The 6646-nt window shown below is 46.7% G+C and overlaps 1 pseudogene; it reads right to left on the reverse strand.

The window, feature by feature from the left end:
- Positions 1–2117: 2117 nt before the first annotated feature.
- Positions 2118–6144, reverse strand: LOC125529841 (annotated as a pseudogene).
- Positions 6145–6646: the final 502 nt, after the last annotated feature.

Here is a 6646-nt window from a genome sequence, read left to right on the forward strand (position 1 = left end):
TTCCTGAACCGGCACTAAAGGGCCTTACGAACCGGTGCTATTGCCCGGTTCTGCACTAGTGTTGATGGCCCAATCAGAGGAGGCCTGCGACAGCGAGCCGTCGACGTGAGCGCATCAAGGAACTGCCGACGCCATAGTCCATATTTCTCCTTCTCGAAATTGAGAGTAACGAGATGTGATCGCAGATGCGAAGTCCCTGGATTTGGGGAGTGGGGAGAGTCTGTGTTGCGATGGGGTGGCCTAACTCCTCGTCAGAATCTGAGCCACCAGAGGAGAGGGAGGAAGAGGAGCTCATTGTTGCAAGGAAGGAGGTGGGGCAGCGGAAGAATAGGATCTAGAAAAGTGATACCATGTTAAAATCATAGTTTTAAATAGCGGGCTATAGCGGAGCTATAGCCTTTTCAGCAGGGTGCCGCTAAATGGTCGCCTTCACAAATAGCCCGCTATAGATGATTTGAAGGCCCACCGCTATTATCCATAGCCCGCTATTTAAAACATTGGTTAGAATCAGATGGGAAAGAAGGAAGGGGACGGATTCTTGCAACCCTCATTGATTGGGTGTTTACACAATATATATATCTGTACATGGGCTTATCATACTCAAAGAAAACTAGCCTTATGACTCAGTCCTAGCACACGGACATGAACAGACACACACGTTCCCTAACACATATGCGTATGTGCTAGATGTTCCTAGTCTGTTGTTGTTATTTACCATGTCAGTAATCTTCTGATGATGCTAATTTGGATTAGGTTTAAAAGAAATCTGGCTAATTACCTAACAGAGTACACGTTGCTATCTCACCATGTTGTGAATCACTCCAAATTTGTATAACAAGATTAACCAATTTTATCCTTATGCATGTTGACAAGAACAAGATACGCCATTGGCGTGCTTTACAACAGATGGAACTTGGGCTATTCTTATATTTAGCCTACGGCTATGAAAGTTTAGAAATTACATGGTTATGCCCTTTTAGTCGTGTTTTTTAAGTGGAGGCAAAAAAACCCCACTAATTATTGGAGTACTCAAAAGCTTGGATTATACAAGGAAGAGTTCTTGGTGTCCTGTTCTTGCTTTTATAGCATGTAAAATGTAAAAAAAAAATGGAACCTCAAAATGCACGGGTCAATGGCTTCAAGTATCTCTGCCAAAAAAAAGGGGGGGGGGAATGAGAGCTCCTGTGTTCTGGTCATTTCTTTAGGGTGTGTTTGGTTCAGGAACAAAGTGTAATGGAATGGAATGGTTCCGTTCCACAGGAATGGAATGGTTCCATCTCTGTGTTTAGTATGAATAACGAGGTGGAATAGAATGGTTACGTCTCAATGTTTGGTTGGTGGAATGGAATGGAATGAAAAATATTTAAATTGGTGTTTATTTTTTGTCAATATATGCAAAATTGATTGCGTTTTGAGAAGCATTTCATTTAAATTCCAAAACAACATTTTCTTTTTCTTTTCATCACCACTAATTTGTAATTTGCTTCACAAATATTCCAACAAAATGACGTCATTAGTCTATATATAATATACATGCACAAATTTACAATTGCAAAAGGCAAAAGAAAACATGTACAAATAGACAAAAAAATTTGTCATCAATCTCAACAAGCATGTACAAATAGACAGAACAATTGCAAAAGGCAAGAACCGCTGCTAGCACCCAAGCCGGCCGCCGTCGCGTGCCTCTCCAGCTGCCGGCTGAGCGCTGGATGTCGGCGCCCGTCTTCACAGCCGCGAGCCACGCATCCGCCACCCTGAAGCCAATTGATGAGGAGACGACGGAGAGGAGCAGAGGGCAGCGCGAAGGAAAAAGAGAAGCAGAGGACGGCACGGGGGAAGGAGATGAGCGGCCGACGGCGCGGAGGAAGGAGAGGAGCAGAGGCGGCGCGGGGGAAGGAGATGAGCGGCCGGCGGCGCGGATCGAGGGAGAGGAGCGACCGGCCGCGCAGATCGAGGGAGAGAAGCGGCCGGCGGCGGGAGGTGAAAGCGCCTCGCGAGAGGTCATTCCGCGTGATTCCTCCGATTTGGAGGAACGCGTGTATATTCGTTTCGGGAGGACGAGTTGGTTCCGGTCCCTGATCCAACTAAACACGAGGACGAGGCCCAGGGACGGAATGGACCCGTTCCATTCCGGCCCGTGATCGAAAGCAAACACACCCTTAGACTCGTACATATTGCATGCATTCAACCATATATCTTGGATTCGCTCATGAAATTGCACCACACATCCTTGATTGTAAAATAAATAAAAAGACTAGGCAACTACTTTTCGCGACGACCGCTGCAAACAACCTGCAATACGATTGTCAGCGCAAATCCGACTCCGAAGCCTACACCAACAAAAAGCCATAACATGATATCCTCAAATGGCGATCCTTCTCGCACAGGAGGTGGCAGCGATGAAGATGGCGAAGTCACGAATGTAAGGTTACATTTCACAAGAAGTGGGCATCCGTACAACCCTTTGTTTCCGCCCTGGAACGAGCTGCCGGTGAATGTGGAAAACTGGCTGCCCGAAGGTATCCTCCCACTGAGATCATTATAGGAGAGGTTGAGCCACGCGAGTGTGGTCACCGTTGCTAGCTCCTGTGGGATCTCCCCTACAAGATGGTTCCACGACAGGTCCAGTGACTCGATCCAGGCCAACTGGCCGAGCTCACGTGGGATCTTGCCGCCAAAGGCATTGGAAGACAAGTTTACAACATGCAGGGACGTCAGGTTGCTGATTGACCTCGGGATGAAGCCACTGAACCGGTTGCTAGACAGGTCAATCACCACCAGGTCAGTACTGATTTTTGACACCCTCATGTATTGTTGTTTCATGGCCACATCAACCGCCACCAGATAAGAAATAAATCCTTGTTTCGCAGACACTGTAGTATAATCATCATATTCTGCAATCGTTCTGTTCGGATCCCAAACCATGGACTTGAAACTCTTGAAGAAATCTGGTGCTAGATCGCCATTGAAGTGATTTCCTGCAAGGTCAATGATTCGTACACGGGAAAAGTAATCGGCAGTCGAGTTCTTCTCCACAAGAGGAGGGATGCTCACGGGGCCATAAAAATTGTTGTTTCTCAAGATGAGTAGCCGGAGTTGCGGTAGCTGACCCATCCATGGATATGATTCCCATGTAAATCTATCAGTTGCAACTGACATGATTCGCTAGTCTCGTCGGGCCATGTTCCGTCAAGATGATTTCCCCTCAAGTTCAACATAATGAGTTGACCGCAACCTTTCAACAAATAAGGTGGCACCGATCCGCTGAGATTATTGCCGGATAGGTCTAGCATTCTGAGAGCATACTGCTCACGACATTCTGAGTAGGGGATAGGCCCACTCAGTTCATTGTTCGCAAGGTTGACAGAGTAGGTCGTGAGCCCGGACCGTTCGAGGAGAGGGTTTATTTGGATGAAGCGGAGGAAACTACTCTGGGGGATGGACGAGAATTTGTTGTTGGAGTAATCAAGACGATCCCCATTGGAAGGGAATGGCGTGGCGCCACGGAGCATATTGAAGCTAAGATCGATGTACATTATATTAACATAGTGCGGCGGCTGGCCTACTGTGGTGAAGAAATTGTGCGACAGGTTCAAGGAGCTCATGTTTGTCCAAATCCACTGAGGTATCTCCCCTTGAATTTGATTGCAAGAGAGATCCAGATTCCCTAGTTCTGGTAGATATCCAAGGACTCTAGGCAACCTTGTTAGGTTACAATATGCTAGATTCAAACTAGTAATACTGCTGTTACTAGCATCAATTTTACTACCATCCCCGGAAGCAGATAACAAGGGATTATAGGATGCTGATATCATAGTAAGGTGCCCGTGAAATTGTTGTGGTCAAGTTGCAGGATCTGAAGCGCAGTGAGATACGCAAATGAAGTTGGAATTGCACCTGTTAACTGATTGCTGCTCAAGTCAACGTAAGTCAGTGTAGCTGATGGATTCTGGAATTCCTCGATAGCACCAGAGAGTCTGTTCATGTTGAGGCACAATCTCTGCAATGTTGGCTGAGTGAAGAAGGATGCTGGTACCGTCCCCCAGAATGAATTGTTGCTTAGATCCACCTCTGTGAGGTATGGGAATATATGTGCATCAAGAGGAACCGGCCCTGTGTAAGAAAATTGCTTTTGTTAGTCATAAAACTGGTTAGACAAGGAGTGTGTACATTTGGATGTATGTCATAATTAATTTGCAACTCATTGTCATGCTCTAACAAAAAGAAGACCATGCAAAGAGAGCATGGAATATTTGTCTATGTGTGCGTCCTATGTGGTTGCTAAATTCCTGGGATTTTGCACTATATATTGTTATATTTGAACAAACAAAGGATACATATTTCCTAAAATATAATATTATCTATAATAATTGTAAAATACACCATGTGATGAAGCACAAGCTTTGTAGGAAAAATGCCTAAGGACTAATACTCTAAACTTCTTGTGAAATTACTTTAAATCCAGATGCTCTTCTATAGGTCAGAGTATTTGGCATATATAGCACTGGTAAATTTCCGGAAATTTCCCCACAACAGTTTGTTTGCGCAATTCCTTTAAGAAAATGGAGAAGGGCACCTGCTAGGCCTCTATGTCCAAAGATGCACACATCCCATATTTTTACTTTCTGTTTTTACAACGTCTTGAAAGTTGTTTTTTTACAAAGTAAGTAACAAGCTCAGGATACCCGAAAGCTCAAGTAGAACATGCTATATTGTTAAACCGGCCATCCTTTTGGGACATAAGCCGCATACATTTGGATTTCGCTACAAACCGAACGCCGGATTTTTCAGCATGCCAAATCAAACGCTTGGAATGACAAATTATTTTGCCACGAGGATGATACTTTCCTTCAGCAAGCTTGGCAAATCCTTGCACTGCTCGGTATTTTTGCCATGCTTACTTAAGGAAATTGTTATCCTTGCGACAACATATCCATGGCGTTTGGTTTGCTATGCTTAAAAATTGACACAAGATTTTAAAATCTCCGTAGATTTTGGTCACCATAATATTTGATAGCAATATGCCTAAGGAGATATGGAATCCAACAGGTCCATGTGGCTACCTTTCACAATTTTTGGTAGGCATATGATTTAGGGCCTGTTCGGCAACGCTCCAGCTCCCAGCTTCGTGAACTCCACGCATGAAGCTGAGCCGAACGCTCTAGCTCCAGGAAGCTGGAATAGAGAAGCTGGCGGCCCGTCTCAGTGTAAAAAGTATGGAGTTTGGGAAGCTGGTCCTTTCCAGATCCATGAAAACATGGAAGTTGGAGTTGAGGCAAATTACACAGGATTGCCACCGCCAAGTGACATCCAGCATATCGTTTCGACTTTCTATCGCTAACTCTCTCTCGCGCGCGTTGGCTATTGGCTTTGGGCCCCAACCTGGCTTGTCAATTCATCTAAGTTGGACTTATTGCTAATCAAATGGCCTGTCAGACCCGTGCCTAACCACGGATACCGGATGTTGCGTGCCGAACGCTTTTCATAGCGCCAGCTAAAGTGAGAAGCCATACGAGAAGTTAAATCTAGGAAGTTTTGAAGAAGCTGGGCACTTTCAGAACACGCCCTTAGCCATTCTGCTATCACAAATCGAGGAGTAAATACTTTTTTTTGCGAGTAAGTACAGACTTACCCGTGAGTTTGTTGCTGCCGAGCAGTACGACTTCCAGCGCTGTGAGGTTCCTAATGGAGTCAGGGACGGCCCCAGCGAGGTTCCGCGACGGGAGGTTGAGTGCGGTGACCATCCCGGTAACGTTGTCGCAGCCAACGCCCTCCCATCGGCAGCAATCCGTGCCCTCTCTCCACGACGGCAGCGTCGTGGTGGCCGGCCCAGAGGTGGCGCTGCCGGTGAAGGAGAGGGAGCGCTTCACGGCCAGGAGCGCCGCGGCCTGGTCCCCGCGGCATCGTGCAGGGACCTGCTGCGCAGCACCGGCGTTTGCTGACAGGGCATGGGAACGGTGTGCTAGTAGCTGGATCTCTACAAGGAAACCTAAGGTCACCACTCGTAGCAACAGTGAGGTGTGATGTATAGTCATGCGAGGCATTGCAGCTGGCAAATGTAGGGGAAGACGAGATGTGTCATGTATGCTATACTTCACTGCATATGTAAGGTCTGAACTCAGAAGGTGGGTGGAAACGAACATGCAAGTTGAGAGCACACTGCATTGACTGAGCCGCTGTTTTCCTCTACTCCGGTTTATCTGCAGTATGAACCGCGAAAATGTCTTTGCCGTGGCCCCATGTTCGTGTTAACAATTGTATCTTGACGTGGAAGATTAGTCTCCGCTCCGTGTCCCATTCATGACTTCGACTCGAGAGTCTTCAAAGGCTGCTGCTTCGTCCGACAATTTGATTGACGGGGAAAGCTAGTCAAGTATAAATGACAACCCGTCCAGCCATGTGTAGACCACGTAGTCTTCTTTCTACGAAGCTACCGCATGTTTCCGTTCTTCGATCTCATCGAATACAAGCGTGAAGGACTCATAGCACACGCGGGGACGGCCAGCAAACACACAGAAGAGACGTCCCAGCCCAGGAATGAAATGGACCCAAAAATCAAATGAATAAATATTAGGTCCTTAGGGCATTTCCAGCCGTTGCCCCCCCCCCCCCCCTCGGGCGTGTTGCACGCGCCTTGCGGCCC

Source organism: Triticum urartu, unplaced genomic scaffold (assembly GCF_003073215.2).
Source record: "Triticum urartu cultivar G1812 unplaced genomic scaffold, Tu2.1 TuUngrouped_contig_5895, whole genome shotgun sequence".
NCBI lineage: Eukaryota > Viridiplantae > Streptophyta > Magnoliopsida > Poales > Poaceae > Triticum > Triticum urartu.